Genomic DNA, 22,875 nt, shown 5'->3' with positions numbered 1-22,875 from the left:
TTGGAAAGAACGCAGACTCAGGCAGTGCATTAAGTTAATTCGGAAAGAAAACTACATCTATCCATTCAATTTCAGATGGTATTCGTGAATGCACAATAGAAGTGTTTTACCATACACACTTAGCTGATGAAAAGGGGAACGATCAACAAGTAGATATAACTAAAAAGGCAAGAACTATTAGCAATCTCGAAACAAAGGGAAGCTTACGTTCTCATATCATTAGCAGAGAAACAGTCCTGTATAACAGAAAGCCTAACGATTTGTCTAGCCAGAGCGATGTACGAACGCACAGGCATGTGAGGTACAGCTGTTACTAGCGTAAATGGAAGTATCAGACAGTCAAAGAAAGTGCTAGCCCTACACCCATATTTTGGGACTGTGGAAGCACCTTGGATTTATTCATTTTAGCACCGGAAGTTGGCATTGTAAACCGTTCTAGAATGGAAAACTCTTGGGTATGACCAAAGTAGATCTAAGAAACAGTGGTATATTAATAAATGGTACAACGTATGATACAGCAGGAGCACAATTTCGTCTTCCAGCTACAAATACAAGTGCGACAAAGATCCAGTTGCAAAACGCGTTGACTTGGCCGGAAAAACCGTTAAAAGTGTTGCCCACACAGAGCCTGGCATTCATCACCAGAACTTGAACCCTGGCATAGTACGCTTATTACGCAACCTAGCAGAGTATAAAAAATGATGAATGTCGGCAAAACAATTGTTCCAGGACATACAAAACTGTAGATGTAAACAAAATTGTAACATTACGATCCTTTGCATTTTACTGCCAGTCACAGCTTGGTTCTACCAGCTTGTTTCAGTTCTACTACGTTAGATATTTGAATCACACCAAGTCGAGATCAGATATGAACTCTTCTTTATTTGGACTGACTGCGGCAAACAGTCTGTCTATCTTCAGATCTAGGACATAAAAAAGATTTTTTCATTGTCAGCAACACACAATAAATTACAGAACTGCAAATAATATTCTAGCAAGCTCCAAGAGTATATAAACGAATTAATTGAAGCATATATGCAACAAAAGATTCTTCATTAGTGTCGGTGCCATTACAGCTTCACACATCGTTAAAATAGTTCTAAAAACGGATCACCCATGTATGACAACTTGAAACAGCATTTAATGGTTCATGGCCAATAGAAAAGTACGATGGTCACAAAACTGAAAACTTACATTAATGTAGAGTAGAGGCAATCAGAATAAAACAATACTTGCATAATTACTAAGATCTGGCCATGCCAAAGGGGTTATACCGCTGCAACCTAGAAAATAACTTCATTTCTTAACAGAGGTTGTAACGCCGGAAATGCATATCCTCCTATTTCCATCTATTGTACCATTATTTTTTTTCCTTATTTTGTTACCTCAAGATATGACATTTCTGTCTCTTTATATATTGTAATTGTTTTACTGTTTGTATATATATATATATATATATTTATGCACTTATGTCGATGTATAATTGGTTTGTTTCGTAAATATTATTTGTATTTTTACGCTGGGTCTTGCCTAGGGAAAACTGCTATCGAACGATTACATCGATAGGTCGTGTGAAGAATCAAAGTGTGTAGGATCTTTGGTAGTGTTAACTCTGCCGCGTGGAGCGCGAGCAGAGCAGTGAGAGTCTGGCTGGAGCAGCGGGTGGAGCAGGGGTGTGGTGTGAAGCTCCCCGGAGTTGCCGCGCTTTCGGGGTTTGGCAGCATGTAATTGCGCTCGACTTGCGATGATAGTTTCTGACATGGTGTCGCGGACGGGAAGCATTAGCTGGCGCACATCAAGAGCCCGTTTCGTCTGGTGACTGTGTCGAGAAGAAGGCGCGCCAACATCCAGCTTCTGCAACAGCGACGGCCGACAATGAGTGACTGTCGCCACATCCTCGATCGACGGCTTCAAACCTTCAATCAACCAACAAGGAAGACTGGAAGCACGTAAAGTTTTAGAACTGTATGGCAGACCTCAGCTTTTCAAACCTTTAAAATTGTTGCATCACAAGATTACAGCTACTTAGCATGAACCTTTGTTGGTCATTGTCCCAAGTGCATTACCAAGCAGGGTCCCTTCCTTTTCAGAAATGAACCCGAGTGTCGTTGAAATTCAAACGCCAGCATAATTCCATTTCACTGCTTTAATTTCAAAGTTCAGTTTAAGTATTCATAGCTGGCTACAATATTTAGATTACGCAAGCACAAATTAAGAGTGCGAGTTTTGTTAGCGTATTTTAGCTTACCTGTGACTGCAGCTCAGCTTGGCACGTACTAAATTTTACTGTTGTTAATTGTTCGGAATCATTTAATTCAAGTTCAAAGCTAAATCTCTTATTTCTAAATTGCGTACATTCAAGTAGCTTTTGAAATGATTGTTGAGGTAGTCCAAGACTAACCGTATTCTACTGAATTTCGATGTGCTTAAGAAAGAAAGCTTCTTATTAATTTCAGTCACTAAGTTAACTTTCAGTTGTCCGGTTTTATTAATTCTTTTGCTAAATTAAGTCAGAGTGCAGCGAAATTTATTACTTCTGACAAACTTTCAGTTTTCACACTACACGTGTCAACCTTCAGTTGCCACGCTTCTAGTGCTAATTATATGTGTAATTACCTTTCTTTTTCAGTTACTATAGTAATTGTCCTTAGGACTGGCGACCGTAATTTCCCCCAAATCTCAAATAACTAATTACCGCTAGTTAATTGTTAACGTAACGGCCGCACATTTACTTTCTTCATTAACTTTACCCCTTTTCAAAATTAATTTCCACCAGTTTCATTTGCATTTTTCCTTTCATTTAGATGTAACCCTTTCCTCCCTCTATACCGACAGATTAACTTCGGTGACGATTGCTTTTTCCCAAATTTCCATTAGGTACACGCGGTTTAATTTTTTACTGTCATTAAGGTCGATAAGTGAGGGGGAGGTTACAAGGTCATCGTATGGCTCTTGCTATGACGTGATACATGTGACTAGAATGGCAGCTGATGCCCAGTACAATGTTCAAGAAACGCAACATTAGGCGTATCATGGTATACACTGTTTCGCCGGTACTGCGGCAAAATGGAAACTAAAGGACCCTAGGTATTGACACGCCGCTCGAGGCGAAGACTGCTGAGTGGCACAAGCAGCTGGCTACTTAACTTACATCTTCTAATAACAATTTAAGGAACGAGATGCTGATGTAATTAAAATTAAAGAGTTCAACACAGCTCGTATTATAGTTAAACCAATAGGACTTTAACGATAACTAGCATTATGGGATCTGCTGGTGCTATATAAACCAAGGAATATAATTTTATCTAATACTTTATCGCATCGATACTTTCCAATGGATTTGCCGGCCTTAGCCATTGTCTCAAAGTGTCTTTTAAATGTTTTTTATTTTCAACACATATCTACACAACGAACAAAATTATCAGGAACATCGCCAACACGCAACACTATGTGCCACAGGTGATGAGTATCAGTTGACAGACAATTTTCCTTCATTGATGATGCAAGTAATAACCTGGGAAGGATGTAGACCGTGTGACAACTCACATTTTTAATAAACGGAATTTCTAAAGCATATTGTGGTACATGTCTTAATAAGAATCCAGGGTTAAAAGAGCTTCACTCATAATACATGATGATACTAAAAAAAAGGTTGAAACAATACCAGGCAATATTTATTCCTTCGCCGGTACTATGTAACAACCACAGATTCGATTTATTAAAATTAAGAAGTACAAAATATAAGACAATGTAAAGAATATAAGGAGACATGACAAAAAAGAAGACAATAAAAACTGCATTTAGCTCTTTGGCTTGACGTTTATCAAGTGTAGATAAAAAAGTTCAGTGTTCAGGTTCTTGGAAGTTATCGTAATCGTATACATTCCATGTGCCGTTTCTGGACATCCCTTACAGAAATCTATGAGTCTGTGACTAACTTTGTACCATACTCTACCACATGCCTATCACACGTCAGTCATTATTTCTACCTCAAACGTCTCCCATAGCTTTGTGCGTTGACGATGTTTCTTATAAATTCGTTTCTTGCGTAGACACGTATTGAAACTGGCTAAGGCCAGCAATGCACCGCAAAGTATGAAAGCGTTAAAGTATTACATGAAATTATATGACTTGGATTATATAACGCCAACAGATTCCTATCATGCTTGTGGTTATTGTTAAGCTTCTGTTGGTTTAACTATAAGAAGAGCTTTATTGATGTCAACTATTATATTTTAGTTACACTACCCGGCCGCTGTGGCCAAGCGGTCCTATGCGAATCAGTCCGGAACCGCGCGCCTGCTACAGTCGCAGGTTCGAATCCTGTCTCGGGCATGGATGTGTGTGATGTCCTTAGGTTAGTTAGGTTTAAGTAGTACTAAGTCTAGGGGACTGATGACCTCAGATGTTAAGTCCCATAGTGCTTAGAACCATTTGAACCATTTTTTAGCTACCCTAGCATCTTGTTCCTTAAATTGTCATTAGAACATGTCCATTCTATGTATTATGCTAACGCCACTTACCGGCTACGCCGCAAGTATCATGGCAGTATCCAGTGACCGCTACGCTTCATTCGCCACAGCGCCGGCCACACGTGTGTATTTTATGTGTAAACCTAATGTCCACTTTAGGCACGGATAACAGCGGCGCCGCGTCGTGGCATGGATGCAGTGAGGCCTTGGTAGGTAACACCACACTTGCATACTCAAGTCACCTAATTACCGAAAATTCCGGCGATGGGGGCGATAAGCTCTAATGCGACGTTCAACCACGTCTCAGATGTGTTCGATCACGTTCAAATCTGGCGAATTGGGAGGCCAGCACATCGACTGAACCTGCCACTGCGTTCGTCAAACCGCTCCATCACACACCGGGCCTTGTAACGTGGCGCATTACCTTGCTGAAAAATACAACTGCTGTTGGGAAATACGATCGTCATTGAGCAGTGTGAGTGGCGTGCAACCACTGTACGGTACTTCTTGGCCGTCGTACTGTCTTGCACGAGCTCCACTGGACCCACAGATGATCACGTGAATGATCCTCACAGCGTAATGGAGCCGCCGCCAGCTTGTCTCTGTCCCGCAGCAAAGGTGTCAAGGAGCTGCTCCCCTGCAAAACGGCGGATTCCCTCCCTCCCAGCGCCGTGATGAAGAAGGTATCGGGATTCATCAGACCATGCAACGTTTTGTCACTGCTCCAACGTTCAGTGCTGATGGTCACGTGGCCATTGCTGTAGTAGTTGCCAATTGCGTGGTGTTGACATTGTCACATGCTGCGTAGCCGGCTGCGGAGGCCCATCGTTAGGAGTGTACGTTGCACTGTGTGGGCAAACCCACTGGTACACTGCCCAGCTTCAGGATCTGATTTTAGTTGCGCCACATGTCGCCGCCTGTCCATTTTTACTAGTCAGCCTAGCATACGACGTCCGACGTCTGTAATGAGGGATGGCCGCCGAACCCCACGACGTCTGGATGTGGTTTCACCTTGGATTCGCCACGTGTTGAAGGCACCACAGCACTCTTCTAAATGCTTGTACCGACCTTCCACGCCATGACAATCTGCCCTTCGTCAAACTCAGATAGATCGTGCGCCTTCTACATTCTACACACGGACAGGAGGTTCACTATGCACTGTGCATGCGTCTGTCTGTTATTCCTCGCTAGGTGACGCTGCTATCGCCTGGACGGGTTTATATCGATAGCAGATCTTTGGTCATTATGTTCTGGCTATTCAGCGTCTATGATGTCACTTGCTTAATTGTAAAGGCATAACGCCTTTGGTAAGATGCTATCTTTTATAATCAGTAAAATTAGTGGATAATTCCTCACGCAAATATTGTTTTATTTTCACTGTCTCTTCTCTATATAAGTGCATGTTTCCAGTTTTAAGACCATCGTTCAATTACACTGGCCACGAACACTGAAAGACTGTATTTACTTGTCATATTTGGATGTTGGCATTATAAGAAAGATTTTAATGTGTGAAGCCGTAATTGCTCGAACATCAATGAAGAGTGTCTTATGGTATATAATTCGAGTATATACTTTTGAAGCCTGTTACAGTATTATGTGCATTCCTGTAAGCTGTTGTTGGCAACATGGAAATACATATTTTATATCCTGAACGTGAAGATGGGTAGATTGGTAGCCGAAACTAGCACTCAACTGAAATAAAGAAGAAATAAGTACGAAATAAGTACGTGTCTTAAATCCCTAACACAATTTTTTTTTAAAAAAAGATGGTTGACAACATCTTCAAATTTGATGTTCTATTAACAGTGTGTGCATTTTACTTTTGCTGGTAGCATAATACCAATCACACACCTGACACGTCAATCCATAAAATACTTGTCAGGTAGCTAAATAGTAGTAATAAAGAATGAAAAAGTTTAACGTAGAGAAAGATTGCAAACTTGTGTAGAGGAACGGGACTCATCAGAGACAGTATAGTATTAAGAACAGACAAAAAAGTTGCGAAATAGCTTTTCAAACGTTGAAGTAACACAGCATTATACTGTGTATAATTCTCTAAGCAACATGAATTTCAAGAGATTGTTTCAGAGGCAAACTAAGAACCAATCGAGACGGAATTTTTAAAGAAGGTGAGATGTAACACAGCAGAAATTTGTTGTACACATATGTAAACTGTCTCAAAGTCCTCTTCAGCCAGCACCAAACTAACGCAGTCCAAGCCAACGACCCATGTCACAATCAAAACGGTAAAGAGACAGAACGCCGACATTGCGAAAAGTAGAACAAACCCAGGAGATATTGCTTTACCTCGTACGAGCAAGAGTCTTGAATGGTAAAGTCAGCAAAATGTCCTCAGCACTGCCTTGTGATGACTGGGTGTTGTGTGCTGTCCTTAGGTTAGTTAGGTTGAAGTAGTTCTAGGTTCTAGGGGACTGATGACCATAGATGTTAAGTCCCATAGTGCTCAGAGCCATTTTGTCCTCAGCAGGCAGAAGACGACAAATCATTCGAACCCCTTGATTTTCTAAGAAACAGTAAACGTTTCAGAATAACTACTATCAGCCTGCTGGTATGGCGGAAAGAGAAGCTGAAGCCCTGAAAGCCATTCTTGCTAAATGGAGCGGTGGTGAAGACAAGCTGACGAGCCTGGAAAAGTATGCCACATTCAGTCATCGACCTACATCTGCATCTATATCATTAGTCAGCGGTTCACAATTAAGTGCCTGGCAGCGTGTTCACCGATTCATCTTTAAGCTACTTCTCTACCGTTTCCCCCTTAAACGGCGCTGCGGAAAAAACCAGCACATAAATTTTTATGTGCAAGCCCTGATCTATCTCATTTTATCGTGATGATCATTTATCCTTTTGCAGGTGGGTGCCAACAGAATTTTTTCGCAATGGAAGCAGAAAACAGGTGAGACGATCCCGTCGCAATGAAAAACGCCTTTGTCTTAATGATTGCCACTCCAATTCACGTATCATATCTGTGGCACTATTTCCCTGTTTCGCGATAATGCAAGACGAGCTGCCTTTCTTTGAACTTTTTCGATGTCCTCTGTCAGTCGTCTCTGATGCGGATCCCTCACCATACAGCAACACTCCAGAAGAGTGTGGATAAGCATAGTGTAAGCAGTCTCTTCCGTAGACCTGTTAGATTTTCTAAGTGTTCTGCCAATAAATTGCATTCTTTGGTTTGTTTTCCTCACAACATTATCCACGTCAGCCTTACAATTTAATTTATTTGTAACTGTAATTCCTAAGTATTTAGATGAGTTTGCAGCCTTTAGATTTGTGTGATTTGTCGTGTAACTGAAAGGCAGCGGATTAACTTTAGCGCTCATGTGGATGACGTGACACTTTTTGTGATTTAGAGTCAATTGCCGGTTTCTGCGCCACACACGTATCATCTCTAAATCATTTCTCAATTCGTTTTCAACATCTGATAATTTTACATGACGGCAATGACAGCATCATCTGCAAACAATTTTAGAGGGCTGGTCAGATTGTCTCCTAAATCGTTTCCTTACATCTGGAAAACAGAGAACCTATAACATTTCCTAGGGGAACGGTAGGTATTACTTCCGTTTTACTCGATGACTTTCCGTCATTTCTTGCGAACTGTGACCTTCCTGACAGAAAATTACTATTTCAGTCACAAAACTAGACTATACTCCACAGGCACGCAGTTTAATTAGAAGTGGCTTCTTAAGAACGGTGTTAAAGCCTTCTGTAAATCTAAAAATATGGTATCAATTTGACATCTCCTATAGATAGCACTCATTATTCCATGAGGATAAAGTGCTGGTTGTATTTCACAAGAACGACATTTTCTGAATCTGTGTTGGCTATTCGTCAATATATCTTTTTCTTCGAGGTGATTCACAACACTCGAGCACAGTATACAGGGTGATTCAAAAAGAATACCACAACTTTAAAAATGTGTATTTAATGAAAGAAACATAATATAACCTTCTGTTATACATCATTGCAAAGAGTATTTAAAAAGGTTTTTTTTTTTCACTCAAAAACAAATTCAGAGATGTTCAATATGGCCCCCTCCAGACACTCGAGCAATATCAACCCGATACTCCGACTCGTTCCACACTCTCTGTAGCATATCAGGCGTAATAGTTTGGATAGCTGCTGTTATTTCTCGTTTCAAATCATCAATGGTGGCTGGGAGAGGTGGCCGAAACACCATATTCTTAACATACCCCCATAAGAAAAAATCGCAGGGGGTAAGATCAGGGCTTCTTGGAGGCCAGTGATGAAGTGCTCTGTCACGGGCTGCCTGGCGCCTCGGGTAGTTGACGTTCAGACGATAAAGTTTCATAACTAACCTTTTTCGTAGGACTCTCCATACACTTGATTGTGGAATTTGCAGCTCTCTGCTAGCTCTGCGAGTCGATTTTCCTGGGCTGCGAACAAATGCTTGCTGGATGCGTGCTACATTTTCATCACTCGTTCTCGGCCGTCCAGAACTTTACCCTTTCCACAAACACCCATTCTCTGTAAACTGTTTATACCAACGTTTAATACATCACCTATCAGGAGGTTTAACACCATACTTCGTTCGAAATGCACGCTGAACAACTGTCGTCGATTCACTTCTGCCGTACTCAATAACACAAAAAGCTTTCTGTTGAGCGGTCGCCATCTTAGCATCAACTGACGCTGACGCCTAGTCAACAGCGCCTGAAGCGAACAAATGTACAACTAAATGAAACTTTATAGCTCCCTTAATTCGCCGACAGATAGTGCTTAGCTCTGCCTTTTGTCGTTGCAGAGTTTTAAATTCCTAAAGTTGTGGTATTCTTTTTGAATTACCCTGTATACTGAAGCGCCAAAGACACCGGTATGGGAATGCGTATTCAAATACATGGATATGTAAACAGGCAGATTACGGCACTGCTATCGGCACCGCCAATATAAGACAACTGTCTTACGCAGTTGTTAGATCGGTTAGTGCTGCTACAATCGCAGGTTATCAAGATTTCAGGGAGTTTGAAGGTGGCGTTATAGTCGGCGCATGAGTGGTGGGACACATCATCTGCGAGGTAGCCATGAAGTGGGGTTTTTCCCGCACGACCATTTCAAGAGTGCACCGTGAATATCAGGAATCCGGCAAAACACCAAATCTCCGACATCGCAGCGGCCGGAAAAATATCCTGCAAGAACGGAACCATCGCCGACTGAAGAGAATCGTTCAACGTGACGGAAGTGCAGCGCTCCCACAAACTGCTGCAGATTTCAATGCTGGGCCATCAACAAGTGTCAGCGTGCGAACCATTCAACGAAACATCATCGATATGGCCTTTCGGAGCCGAAGGACCACTCGTCTACCCTTGGTGACTGCACGACACAAAGCTTTACACCTCGTCTAGGCCCGTCAACACCGAAATTGGACAGTTGATGACTAGAAACACGTTGCCTGGTCGGACAAGTCTCGTTTCAAATTTTATCGAGCGGATGGGCGTGCACGAGTATGGAGGCAACCTCATGAATCAATGAACCCTGCATGTCAGCAGGGGATTGTTCAAGCTGGTGGAGAGTCTGTAATGGTATGGGACATGTGCAGTTTGAGTAATATGGGACCCCTGAGACCTCTAGACAGACTCTGACAAGTAACACGGGTGTAAGCTTCCTGTCTGATCCGTTACATCCATTCATGTCCATTGTGCATTTCGACAGACTTGGGCAATTCCAGCCGGACAGTACGAGACCCCACACGTCCAGAATTGCTACACAGTGGCTACAGGAACACTCTTCTGAGTTTAAACAGTTTCGATGGCCACCAAACTCCCCAAACATGAACGTAATTGTGCATATCTGGGATGCCTTGCAACGTGATGTTCAGAAAAGATATCCATCCCCACGTACTCTTACGGATTTATGGACAGCACTGCGGGATTCAATGTGTCAATTCCCTCCAGCTCTACTTCAGACATAAGTCCATTCCATGCCACGTCGTGTTACGGCACTTCTGCACTCTCGTGGGGGCCCTACACGATATTAGGCAGTTTTACCAGCGTATGTCTCTAAATCCTGCTGCAATTCGACGTTAGTGATTTGGGTCTGTAATTCAGCGGATTACTTCTACTTGTTTTCTTGGGTACTGGTGTGACTTGTGCAACTTTCCAGTCTTTGGGAACGCATCTTTCTACGAGCGAGCAGTTATATATAAGTGATAAGTATGGAGCTGTTGTATGAGCAGACTCTGAAAGCAACCTGACTGGCATACAATATGTACCGGAAGCCATCTCTTCCTTAAGCGTTTTATGCTGCTTTGACACACGGAGTATATCTACTTCTAAGTTACCCATGTTGGCAGTTGTTCGTGTTTCTAATTCTGGATTCTTTACCTCTTCTTCTTCTGTGAAGGAACCGTGTTTAGAAACTCTGCTTTAGAGGCACTGTCAACAGTAACATCACCTTTGGCACCGCGCACTGAAGAACTGATTGCTTCTTGCCACTTTACATACATATGTGGTGCCTTTTTCGATCAGCAACTAGGGGGACTACATTAATAGAGTGTGAATAAGCTGACAGCTTTGGTCTGACCGGAGACATACTAGGGCAATACATGCAGTAGCAGTGGCCACTGTTGTCGGATGATTTCAATCATTGCCCGGTCGCCCAATGTGTGTAACTCATTTGTGTTCTTACATACGATGGCCAGACGTAACGTCATTGCCTCATACAGGCAGCAGTAAATTCTCAGGCTTCGGAGCATTGGACTCCGTCTTTACATAGTAGTACAGCACTTATGAGGCGGAACCTGGTCGTGGGGTGTTGGTGGGGGGGGGGGGGGGGGGAGGGGGATACTGCTACCATTGGCCACGATGACTTCCGTCTTCTAGACTGCTATGTTTCTGGTAAGCCGTACTCAGTCCATGTGAGCTGCCGACCTCGCAGACACTGATTACAAGATTTGGCAACTTCGACCTCCGGCTTGCTGAGCTGAACTTTTCTTTGGCGGACAGAGAACCATGCATATCTGAATGCTTCAAGGTAATAAATTCTTGTTTCACTAATGTTGCATCAGTAGCGCCCAATGTGCCGATTGGCTTGCTTCATCGCACTGCACGCTCCATCATCCCGATACCAGAGAGATCTCAATCCAGGCCCCTACAGAGTCAAATGGCCGTGGTCCCTGGGCAGCTGAATCGGTTTTACTGGTCTTAAATAAATTTAAACTAAACTGTTTTCATTTTATGCACTGCACCCGATAATTATGTGTTCTTATGTCCTGTGTAGTTGAATTCAAATATAATTTTGGCAAGTAAATACAGTCTAAAAAGTATTTATTGAAGACACTGTGTCAGAGAATTAGTTGACATTTGTGGCTGGGCAGTTGCGTTAAATAATATTTTTGTAAGCAATCTTGAAATAAATTGTTGTCATTTAATATTGTGCGCTTGAGAATTGTTATGTGTTATTTGGTTTTAATAAATTTTTTTAAGAATAACTTACATAATCAATGAGCCCTTCCAACCTCCCTAATCACTACTGACAAAATCAGGAAATGGAAAATCCCAAAACATTCAAAACGATGCTAAATTATTATCTTCTTAAGCCGTCATTTTGTTCTTTATCCGAATAGTGAAATTAAAAATTGAAAATTCCTTTTAACATCAATTATTCATATTTTAAATGTCAGAGAGCATGGATCTCGGTGTAGTAGCGTACTGAGTAGACACACTACCACCATTGAACCTCTTTATTTTGCCTGAACGGCATTAAGTTGTCACACTTCTTTGTAATGTCTCGTGCGTGTAACTGGAATGCGCCTAATAATGGCAGCATATCTGCTCTAGTACCACAGAGGTTACTCGCTGATGTCTTAAGACATTGTAAGTAGGCTGTTTAGGTTTTTTTACTGGTAACGCCACGTAGCGCTCTGTATGAAAATCACTGGCTGTGCTGTGTGCAGTCTATGTGCAGTCTGTGGAATTGTTGTCTGCCATTGTAGTGTTAGGCAGCTGGATGTTAACAGTGCGTAGCGTTGCGCAGTTGGAGATGAGCCACCAGCAGTGGTGGATGTGGGGAAGTGAAATGGCGGATTTTTGAGAATGGATAATCTGGAGGTTTGTACATCAGAAACAGTAGATTTGTAAGAATGGATGTCATGAACTGCTATATATATTATGACTATTAAGGTAAATACATTGTTTGTTCTCTATTAAAATCTTTCATTTGCTAACTATGCCTATCAGTAGTTAGTGCCTTCCGTAGTTTGAATCTTTTATTTAGCTGGCAGTAGTGGCGCTCGCTGTATTGCAGTAGTTCGAGTAACGAAGATTTTTGTGAGGTGAGTAATTTGTGAAAGGTATAGGTTAATATTAGTCAGGGCCATTCTTTTGTAGGGATTATTGAAAGTCAGACTGCGTTGCGCTAAAAAAATATTGTGTGTCAGTTTAAGCACAGTCATGTTTAATTTTTCAAAGGGGACGTTTCATATGTCGACCCTTAGCCGAGGATACCTCACAGGAATCTTGTGATTTTTTCTTGTAGTTTGTGTAATTAGTGTAGCTATTGTTTATTGCTAGCACGTAATTATAGAGAGACTTTCCTTTGTAGTTGTAGTTTTTCATTGTTGTACAGTAAAATGGTTGTGGCATGCATGTAGATTTGCACCAAGTATTTCGCAGCTGCGCTTGCAATTAACTAGATATTATTTTCAGTGCTATGTTAATGTGTTCTCTTATTTTTGCTCTTCAAATTGTGCTTTTCTGTGTTATCATATAAAATATTAGGACAATAATGGCGTGTGAAAAACGTAACACTAGGCTCCAAAGTAAACTGAGAAATAATAGTGACGACGAGCGTAGCTTATCAGCCCCACTGTGTAATGAATTACCATACATTCGAAGTAGTAATTTGGTAATCGGAGCGAGCGGCAAATAATGATGTAGACAATGAAACAAGTAGTGAACAGGGAAGCATTATCGATCGATCGGTCGGCAACAGCTGGCCTCAGGAATCCGAAATGACAGAACACAATATTGCATATACTGTAGACCCAGGTTATGGGTCCTCACCGTTTTCTCAAATGAGTCAAGACACATTTTCTGTTTGTCAAAATGTGAATGTCGCCGGTGAAAAAGCACTGCCAAAAAGCATAGAGAAACAGGTTCGAAACACTAATACATTATTATTGCAATTAATGCAACAAATGGAACAAAATCAGAGACAAACACAGCAAAAACTTCAAAAGTTAGACACAATGGAACAAAATCAGAGACAATCACAGCAAAAGCTTCAAAAGTTAGACACAATGCTTGAACAAACACGTGAAGATTTAACTACTGAGTTACATAACATTGAATCGAAATGTCAAAAAGTCTGTAATGACGCAAAAACACAAATTTGTGAGCATTTTCAACCTATTTTTTCGCGGCACGAAAATGCGTTACAGAATCACGAAGCAGCCATAAGAGAACTGCAAACTATTGTTCATGAAAATCATGAGACCTCGCAAGCTAAAATTGACTCAGTTGCATCTACCGATTCGGTTACGCAACTTGCAAAAACTTGGGAAAACTTAAAGGACGCAATACATACTCTGAAAATTGGTTCAGAAAGACACATGGAGGAAATTAGTTCATTATCAGAGAAAGTAGCCGAACTTTCGAATCAGTTCACTAACTTATCTACAAAGGTAGATGATGATCTGACTGACACGAGACCTGCAGCCATCACTGACACAGAAGAGTATGAACAAATTAGGAAATTCAAACAAAATCAGAATCAAATTAATACTCAACACAAAAGAGAAATCCAGGAAGTACAAGATCAGTTGGCACAAGAAATACAAAAATTACATATTTCAGAGGACACTCGCGCTCCAACACGGGAAGAGGGATATAGAAATACGGAACAGCCACAAAATAATAACATGGGGTACTTTAGAAATTATGCAAGAAATTGGCAAGGTACACCGAATTTTGAGATGGAACCGCCGAAAGGACGTAACAATGACCGACATGAGACTCGCCGACATGATGATTTTGACTATAAGCTGTTTATTACTACACGTAAATTCAAAACATTTAAAAATTCCGGCAACAACATTCATCCACAAGCGTGGCTTCGTCATTTCTCTCATTGTTTTCCTCCCAACTGGTCATTAGAGCACAGATTAGAATTTATGTGTGGTTATTTAGAGAATGAACCAGCTGTAAGAATGCGATCGGTCATTCACGATTGTCACAGTGAAGGAGAACATTATCATGCCTTCCTATCAGCATATTGGTCTCAAGCTACACAAGACCAAGTAAAACATAGCATCATAATGATGAAATATTTCGAACAATCTGAATTTTCCAGTCTTGTGAAATATTTTGAAGACATGTTGCACAAGAATCAGTACCTGTCAAACCCATACAGCCCCTCAGAACTCATCCGCATTTGCTTAATCAAATTACCTGAACATTTACGACATATTATTTTGGGAGGATGTTGCAAAGACGACATTGAAGCTTTCCAGGGACTCTTACAAAAATTGGAAATTTACACTGACAATCGCGGGACACAAAAACAAGAACACAACAATTACAGCTCACATCTGTCACAATTCCGTGATGAAAGAAATAATAACTGGACACGACAAGGCTATTCTCACAACACAAATCGTGACCAAAACAGACACCACCCGTATGACAACCGTTGGCAGAGTAGTAATAATTACAGGGAAAGATCACCTATCCGTGTTAGTGCCTACCACAGAGACAATCAGAGAAACAGACAATATGGGAACCAAAATAATTATTATCACGGGAGACAGAATAACTTCAGACGTAACGGTCCACCGTGCAGTGATAATTCAGGGAGAAATTCTCCACCACTTTGCTGACAAGAAAGAAACTACAGGCACTACTGACATGACGATAGACGACATAATCGTAACGAATTGCATCAGAACTGGCGAGATTCAAACAGGGCAGGGCACTCTCGACAAGGTGAATTTATAAAAGTTAGGTCTCCTAATCCCAATAACGACACACGCCAACAAATAGATAGCAGACAATGACTCGCACCGCAGGCAGCCACGTGCGCCGGCTGGCTCAAAGAAAAATAACATAGACGCTAACCTTGAGAAAAATTTGAGCATTCTTTATCGATGTACCATATACCACATGATAATTCCGTTAAAGCTGGGGCTCTGCATACTAGGAAGAGTAAAGGCTTGCACCACATTTCACATGTAAAACCGTTTATTGAAAGATAATCTGCTTTTTAACTTAGTCTTTGCCATATAACTTTTCACATCGTGCTACTTGTACAACTTGTCACACTGAGAAACTGTTAACATGTAACAATGTTTTGAAGTTAACTATCCAGCCTAGAATCTAGGGAACATATTTAGACAGTATTTACGAGTGCATTGTTATTGTGTGTGTACATTCTTGCTTGTTAGTTGCACGATTACGTAACGACTATAAGGCTCACATACTTAGAACATATACTGGTACTGCTAATGTGGTTTTAATGCAACATTTTGGTTTACTTGAAAATACATTCTGGATTTAAAGTACTTTCTGTGAGATACCAGATGACACAGTGGTTAGTTTATGTGACAGCTACACGATTTTATCACGACGCTACTAATGAGTGACAATTTACAATGTTGCTTTCGCGGTGTTTCTGTTTTATATCTACACAGTTTTTCTGTATTATTCTGGAAAGGAAAACATGTTTTAGTCGTAACTTTTGTGGTGTAGCTACAATGAGACAGCCTTTTCCCTGGCACAACAATACATTACATTATAGTACTTTCTTGATCACGGTAAGGTTTGTAATAACTATGATATCTATACGCAAAGCATTTCACTTTCGTTTATGATGAGGTACGTACACTGATTTCAGCAGAACTTTGCTTACAGAGGACGATAACGACACTTCCACAGAATTATCTTACAGCAAGATGCACGTTTAGCGCTACAGGGCAGGCATTTGAGTGATTAATTGTGTACTTGAACCATTTATTTTTGGAGATTTTTGAATTACAAAGAAAGTTTTCCGTGACACATTTCATTCGAATGCTGTAATTTGTAACACCTGAGGGTATAATTACATTAATCCTCAGGTGGGGTACACGCTTACCTTGTGTACCATGAGTTTGGCAAGCACAAGGAGCCCTAGCTAATATGGTATTTGCTTATTCAACTTTACACATCGGTACCATATTTCTTTATGACAGAATTACTACTGAAACGTCCCCTTTGAACAATTATACAGGACTGTGCTTAAACTGACACACAATATTTTGTTAGCGCAACGCGTTCTGACTTTCAATGATCCCTACAAAAGAATGGGCCCTGACTAACATTAAACTATACCTTTCACAAATCACTTACCTCACAAAAATCTTCGCTGCTCAAGCTACTGCAATACAGCGAGCGCCACTACTGCCAGCTAAATAAAAGATTCAAACTACTGAAGGCACTAACTACTGATAGGGATAGTTAGCAAATGAAAGATTTTAATAGAGAACAAACAATGTATTTACCTTGATATCATCATATATAAATATAGCAGTTCATGACAAATTTCAAAACTCCGCCATCTCTCTCCCCACATCCACCACTGCTGGCGGCTCACCTCCAACTGCGCAACGCTACGCGCTGTTCACATCCAGCTGCCGCTGCCCAACACTACAATGGCAGACAACAATGCAAACTAGCCACAGACTACACACAGCACAGCCAGTGATTCTCACACAGACCGCTACGTAACGTTGGCAATAAGAAAACATAAACAGCCTGTGTAATTTGTGTGTTAGAGAAATATGGTACCGACGTGTAAAGTTGCATAAGCAAATACCATATTAGCTAGGGTTCCTTGTGGTTGCCACACACATGGTACACAAAGTAAGCGTGTACCCTCCTGAGGATTAATGTAATTATACCCTCAGCTGTTACAGATTACAGCAATGGAATTAAATGTATCACGGAAAACTTTCTTTGTAATTCAAAAATCTTTAAAAATAAATGTTTTAAGTACAAAATTAATCACTCAAATACGTGTACTGTAGCGCTAAATGTGCGTCTTGTTGCAACATAATCTGTGTGGAAGTGTCGTAGTTGTCGTCCTCTGAAAGCTAAGTTCTGCAGAAGTCAATGTACTTACCTCATGATAAAAAAAAGTGAAATGCTTTGCGTATAGATATCTCAGTTATTACGCTTATTGCCATGATGAAGAAAGTACTGTGCTGTAACGTATTGTTGTGCTATGGAAAAAGCAGTCTCATTGTAGCTATACCACAAAAGTTACTACTAAAACATGTTTTACTTTCCAGAATAAAACAGAAAACTGTGCAGATATAAAACAGAAACACTGCAAAAGCAACATTGTAAATTGTCACTCATTAGTAGCGTCGTGATAAAATCGTGTAGCTGTCACATAAACTAACCACTGTGCCATCTGGTATCTCACTGAAAGTACTTTAAATCCAGAATGTATTTTCAAGTAAACCAAAATGTTGCATTAAAATCTCATTAGCAGTACTGGTAAATGTTCTAAGTATGTAAGCCTGATAGTCGTTACGTAATCGTGCAACTAACAAGCAAGAATGTACACACACAATAACACTGTGTCGTCTGTTCACAATAACAATGCATTCGTAATTTCTGTTTCAATAAGTTCTCTTGGTTCTTGATTGGATATTGAACTTCAAACATTGTTGCATATTAACAGATTCTAAGTCTGACAAAGCATACTAGAAATGTGAAGTGAAAAGTTTTATGGCAAAGACAAAGTTAAAAAGCAGATTATCTCACAATAAATGGTTTTACATGTGAAATGTGGTACAATCTTTTACTCTTCCTAGTGCACAGAGTTTCAACTTCAAAGCAATTATCATGTTGTATACATCGGTAAAGAATGCTACAATTTTTCTCAAGGCTAGCGTCTTATGTTATTTTTTTCGGAGCGAGCGAGCGCACGCGGCTTCCTGCTGTGCGAGTCATTGTCTGTCTCTTTGTTGGCGCACGCCGTTATTGGGATTAGGAGACCTAACTTTTACAAATTCACTCTGTCGAGAAGGCCCTGCTCTGTTTGAATCACGCCAGTTCTGATGCAATTCAGGTCTGTCGTTACGATCATATCGTCTGTCGTCATGTCGGTAGTTCCTGTAGTTTCTTTGTTCTCGGTTAAGTGGTGGAGAATTTCTCCCTGAATCGTAACTGCGCGCTGGACCGTTGCGTCTAAAGTTATTCTGCCTCCCTTGATAAAAATTGTTTTGGTTCCCATATTGTCTGTTTCTCTGATTGTCTCTGTGATAGTCATTACCACGGAGAGGTGATCTTTCCCTGTAGTTATTACTACTCTGCCAACGGTTGTCATACGGGTGGTGTCTGTTTTGGTCACGATTTGTGTTGTGAGAATAGCCTTGTCGTGTCAAGTTATTATTTCTTTCATCGCGGAATTGCGACGGATGTGACCTGTAATTGTTGTGCTCCTGCGTTCTGCGATTGTCAGTGTCACTTTCCAGTTCTTGTAACAGTCCCTGAAAAGCTTCAATGTCGTCTTTGCAACGTCCTCCCAAAATAATATGACGTAAATGTTGAGGTAATTTGATTAAGCAAATGCTGATGAGTTCTGAGGGGCTGTATGGGTTTGACAGGTACTGATTCTTGTGCAACATGTCTTCAAAATATTTCAAAAGACTGGAGAATTCAGATTGTTCGAAATGTTTCATCATTATGATGCCATGTTTTACTCGGTCTTGTGTAGCTTGAGACCAATATGCTGAGAGGAAGGCATGGTAAAATTCTCCTTCACTGTGACAATCGTGAATGACCGATCGCATTCTTACCGCTGGTTCATTCTCTAAATAGCCACACATAAATTCCAACCTGTGCTCCAATGACCAGTTGGGAGGAAAACAATGAGAGAATTGATGGAGCCACGCTTGTGGATGAATGTCGTTGCCGGAATTCTTAAATGTTTTGAATTTACGTGTAGTAATGAACAGCTTATAGTCAAAATCATCATGTCGGCGAGTCGCATGTCGGTCATTGTTACGTCGTGTCGGCTGTTCAATCTCAAAATTCGGTGCACATAGCCAATTTCTTTCATAATTACCAAAATGCCCTGTGTTATTATTTTGTGGCTTTTCCGTATTTCTAAGTTCCTCTTCCCGTGTTGGAGCTCGAGTGTCCTCTGAAATATGTAATTCTTGTATCACCTGCGTCAACTGATCTTGTACTTCCCGGATTTCTCTTTTGTACTCTGTATTGATTTGATTTTGATTTTGTTTGAATATTCTAATTTCTACATACTCTTCAGTGTCAGTGAAGGCTACAGGTGTTGTGTCATTCAGATCATCATCTACCTTTGTAGATAAGTTAGTGAACTGATCTGAAAGTTCGGCTACTTTATCCGATAGTGAAATTATTTCCTCTGTATGTTTTTCTGAACCAAGTTTCAGAGTATCTACTGTGTCCTTTAAGTTTTCCTGAGTTTTTGCAAGTTGCGTAACCGAATCGGTAGATGCAACTGAGTCAATTTTAGCTTGAAAGGTCTCATGATTTTCATGAACAATAGTTTGCAGCTCTTTTATGGCTGCTTCGTGATTCTGTAATACATTTTCATGACGCGAAAAAATAGGTTGGAAATGCTCACAAATTTGTGTTTTTACGTCATTACAGACCTTTAGACATTTCGATTCGATTTTATGTAACTCAGTGGTTAAATCTTCACGTGTTTGTTCAAGAGTAGTGTCTAACTTTTGAAGATTTTGTCCCATTGCGTCTAACTGTTGCTGTGTTTGTCTCTGGTGTTGTTCCATTGTGTCTAACTTTTGAAGATTTTGTTCCATTGTGTCTAACTTTTCAAGCTTTTGTCCCATTTGTTGCATTAATTGTAATAACAATGCACTGATGTCTGAAACATGTTCCTCAGTGCTTTTCGGCAGTGAATTTGCACCGGCAACATTCACATTTTGACAAGCGGAAAATGTGTCTTGACTCATTTGAGAAAACGGTGAGGACGCAAAACCTGAATCTACAGTATTTGCAAAATTGTGTTCTGTCATTTAGGATTCCTGAGGCGAGCTGTTGCCGACCGATCGATCGATAATGCTTCCCTCTTCACTAATTGTTTCACTGTCCACACCATTGTTTGCCGCCCGCTCCATTTCCCTATGCACAATTACCAAATTACTACTTTGAACATCAGTTAATTCATTACTCGGTGGCGCTAACACACTGCTTTCATTTTCACTGTCATTTCTCAGTTTACTTTGGAGCCTAGTATTACGTTTTTCACACGCCATTATTGTCACAGTATTTCACACGACAACACAGAAAAACACAATTTGAAGATCAAAAATAAGAGAACACATTAACGTAGCACTGAAAATAATATCGAGTTAATTGCAGCTGTGAAATACTTGGTGCAAATCTACATGCATGCCACAACTGTTTTACTGTACAACAATGAAAGACTGCAACTACAAAGGAGATTCTCTCTACAATAAAATCTACACTAACTACACAAACTACACGAAAAAATCAGAAGATTCCAGTGAGGTATCCTCGGCTAAGGGTCGACATATGAAACGTCCCCTTTGAACAATTATACAGGACTGTGCTTAAACTGACACACAATATTTTGTTAGCGCAACGCAATCTGACTTTCAATAATCCCTACAAAAGAATGGGCCCTGGCTAACATTAAACTATACCTTTCACAAATCACTTACCTCACAAAAATCTTCGCTGCTCAAGCTACTGCAATACAGCGAGCGCCACTACTGCCAGCTAAATAAAAGATTCAAACTACTGAAGGCACTAACTACTGATAGGGATAGTTAGCAAATGAAAGATTTTAATAGAGAACAAACAATGTATTTACCTTGATATCATCATATATAAATATAGCAGTTCATGACAAATTTCAAAACTCCGCCATCTCTCTCCCCACATCCACCACTGCTGGCGGCTCACCTCCAACTGCGCAACGCTACGCGCTGATCACATCCAGCTGCCTAACACTACAATGGCAGACAACAATGCAAACTAGCCACAGACTGCACACAGCACAGCCAGTGATTCTCACACAGACCGCTACGTAACGTTGCCAATAAGAAAACATAGACAGCCTACTTACACTATGTCAGTGACAGATGTTTAGGTAATTACACAGTAGGATAACTTCACACTTATGAAATTGTATTTTGTCTGTACTTCGTGAACTGTTCATATTTTTTCGGAACCATTGTGATACTATGAGAGCTTTGAATGATGGGTTTGGTATGGGATCATGATTTTTAAAGTACGGTTGAGGTAGATGACACTATTGAAATTATTGCAGAAAGCTACGACGTTTTAGAGATTTGAGTGAGATGTTATGATGTTATTATTACGACGACGATTTTTATTATGCTTTTGAGGTATGTTTATGATCAATAAGCTGATGCTACCGTATATGAGGAATGTGATTACGTGTTTATATGTAAATGAATAATGAATAGAAGTTAGGGACTCTGGTTTGTGTAAAAGGATGTTGGGAACCAAGAATCGTACTTTAAGAGTTATGACTTGTGTGTCCATGCATGAATGTATCACTACACTGCTATTCATAAGATTTCGTTTCTACGCATTTCTACTGTAATTTTTCGATTTGTGAAATTTTTTTATGTGAGACTGTCACTGCTGCAGTATATTTTTCTGTAAGGAAGTTAAGTGACCTTCACGTAATGCGTCATGGACGCCCAGCTGTGCCACCTGCCTGGAGAAAAAGCCATTAGGTGGAAAAAAACAGACCATTAACCTCGATATTGACATTCCTTTGTAGAAAGCATCGCAAATACGACACGCTCATTACTTGGAAACATATGATTATATGGTGGAGCGCATACTTTGTGCTACTTACTGAAATGCTTATAAACTGATGGGAAGTATTCTCACATCTGCACACCTGATTATGACAAGTGTCTTTCTACGAGAGTTGAGAGAATTTCTACTAACTTATAAAATGTCACATGACTACTGAATGATATTTTTATGCTTTACTTTGTACATAGTTGCTTATTTCATTTGATATCTGGTTTCCAGCTGAGTTGCAGCATTTGTTTTATAAAGTAAAATTAAATGCATTTGCTGATGTGGAAACTTTCTGTAAACAGATCTATTAAGAATAATTTTATGATCCACATTCTTCGAAAACGGAGCACTTGGAAAGGAAAGAACAATAAGAAGGGATTAATAACAGTTACTGCATACATAATTTTCTTTTCAAGTACTTGGTAATTTCTTTGGTAGAGTAACTTCTTGTGGTGCACCACTTTAATGACATAGATATTACGACGTAAATAGATATTTCCCTTATCTGCATTGTTGTCTTTAGTGTACTATTTTTTCTGCTTGAGCTTTGTCATGTTTAGGTATAAGTTATA

Source organism: Schistocerca americana, chromosome 2 (assembly GCF_021461395.2).
Source record: "Schistocerca americana isolate TAMUIC-IGC-003095 chromosome 2, iqSchAmer2.1, whole genome shotgun sequence".
Lineage (NCBI taxonomy): Eukaryota > Metazoa > Arthropoda > Insecta > Orthoptera > Acrididae > Schistocerca > Schistocerca americana.
The sequence above is the reverse complement of the archived record's forward strand: the minus strand, read 5'-3'. Positions refer to the sequence as shown.